This window comes from Nuphar pumila, chromosome 11 (genome assembly GCF_984573655.1).
Source record: "Nuphar pumila chromosome 11, dmNupPumi1.hap1.1, whole genome shotgun sequence".
Taxonomy (NCBI): Eukaryota; Viridiplantae; Streptophyta; class Magnoliopsida; order Nymphaeales; family Nymphaeaceae; genus Nuphar; species Nuphar pumila.
This window is the reverse complement of record NC_143259.1, coordinates 37,466,791-37,469,105: the sequence shown is the minus strand read 5'-3', so window position 1 is coordinate 37,469,105 and position 2,315 is coordinate 37,466,791. Positions and strand designations below refer to the sequence as shown.

The 2,315-nt window shown below is 46.0% G+C and overlaps 1 non-coding gene across 1 annotated transcript; it reads right to left on the bottom strand.

The window, feature by feature from the left end:
• Window positions 1-430: 430 nt before the first annotated feature.
• Window positions 431-536, bottom strand: LOC149822269 (small nucleolar RNA R71). The gene has a single exon (XR_016426326.1). It is a non-coding gene; the product is annotated as a small nucleolar RNA R71 (small nucleolar RNA).
• Between the last annotated feature and the right edge of the window lie 1,779 nt (window positions 537-2,315).

Genomic DNA, 2,315 nt, shown 5'->3' with positions numbered 1-2,315 from the left:
ATTGAGGACCCCGAGTCCCTTATTAGGAGAGCCCAGAGATCTGCAACCATGGCTGAGAATCAGCAGATTACTCGTCCTCTGAGGGAGTATTTCATGCCCAACACTTACACTCCCGCCTCCTGCATCACAAGACCTGATGTAGGAGCAAACCATTTTGAGATAAAGGCTAGTGTGATCCAAATGTTACCCTCGTTTTATGGCCTTAGCAATGAAGACCCATATCGTCATCTCGATGAATTTTTAGAGATTTGCTCGACAGTGCGAATCAACAACTTTGGAGATGACGCGATGAGGTTGACCCTGTTCCCCTTCTCTCTGAAGGACAAAGCGAAGAGTTGGTTAAAATCATTAGATATTGTTCGAATTACCACTTGGGAACATATGCAAAGAGAATTTTTAAAGAAATATTTCCCAATTGGTAAAACGAACCAGTTTCGTAAAGCGATAACCAGTTTTTCCCAAATTGAAGGAGAACAGTTTCATGAGTCATGGGAGAGATTGAAAGATCTACTCCGCAAGTGTCCCCACCACAAGGTGCCTCGCTGGCAACTGGTGCAATATTTCTATGATGGTCTTACTGAAAAGAACCGTCAAATGGTGGATGCCGCGTGTGGGGGCACATTTATGCTCAAAAGTGAGGATGAAGCATGGTCACTTTTTGAGACATTGAGTGAGAATTCGATGCACCATGCGACAGCCTCACGGTTCGATAGGGCTGCACCTGCACAAGATAACATTAAGAAGGCAGGTATTTTCGAGTTAGGGATGAACCTTGAGTTGAGCAACATGGTAGACCAACTGTCCCAGAAATTAGATCAGTTTTTGTTGGGTCCCTCCCCTGCCATGCAGGTGTGCGCGTTGTGTGCGAGTCCTGCACACCATGTCTTCGAGTGCCCAGTTGCACCACAATATCCAGAGTTTGTCCAAGAGCAAGCTCAGATGGCTCAAAACTTCGCTAGGCCCGTACCTAATCCATTTTCCAACACTTATAACCCGGGCTGGCGAAATCATCCCAATTTCTCATGGCGCAACTCACAGATCCACCCACCCAACCCTTCCCTGAGTCAACCAAGTCAAGGCGGTTATGCACCTGGATTTCAGAGATCCAGTTATCCCCCAGCCCAACCTGTTTATACTCATCCCAACCAGTCTCATGAGCCTTCACATAGTCAGTCCTTCGAGGACAAGATGCTACAAGCATTTTCTGATATTAAAGCGAATTTAAGCTCTCATAATCAGTCTATTGCAAAATTAGAGACTCAAATGGGGCAGCTTGCCGAAGCACTTAGCAGGCGAAGTGAGGGGACATTACCTAGCCAGCCTATTGTCAACCCTAAGGGAAAGGAACCCATGCGTAGCTTGCATATGACTGATGCACATAAAGAGCAAGCTCAAGTAGTAACCCTTAGGAGTGGGAAGCAATACCAAGCGAGGGAGGCTGCAGAAGAAAGAGATAAAATAAGCGAGAAGCAGTCTGTCCCTAATATTTTACCTCAGGAAAGCGAGAAGATTCTTCCATCTGAGCCTTCACCATCCTACATTCCCAAAGCCCCCTTTCCTGAGGCGTTAGAAAGGCCGAGAGCATTAGGTAAGTCCGGAGTGAACATGCAAGAGATGCTTGAGATATTCAAGCACGTTCAGATAAACCTCCCCTTACTAGATGCTATTCAACAGGTCCCTGCATATGCAAAGTTCCTCAAAGAACTTTGTACGCAGAAAAGGAAGTCGATGTCCCATGTGCAGAAAAAGATTTATTTAACTGGGCAGGTGAGCGCAGTATTGCAACATCAAACCCCACCTAAGCTCAAGGACCCAGGGACTCCTATCATCTCTTGCGTCATAGGAAACATCACTGTTGGGCGTGCGTTGCTCGACCTTGGGGCAAGTGTTAACATATTGTCGGGTTTCTTTTATGACCAATTTGGATTGAAAGAGATGAAACCTACACCTATGACTCTTCAGCTCGCAGATAGATCTATCAAGGTCCCAAGAGGGATACTTGAAGATGTTTTAGTCAAGGTGGAGGATTGTTATTTCCCTGTCGACTTCGTGATATTAGATATGGAGGGAGTTGATAGTCCACAGCAGACTCCTATTATTCTCGGTCGCCCCTTCCTAGCTACCGCCAATGCGTGCATCAATTGCCGCACTGGTACAATGGATGTGTCATTCGGAAATAGGAAGATACGGCTAAACATTTTTCGTGCTGCTATGGGCCCTGCTGTTGAGGAGGCTTCTTTCGAGGTTGATGTCATTCAAGACCTCGTAGAAGCAGAATATGCTTGGTTATTGAGTAATTCACCTAATGAGGAGGA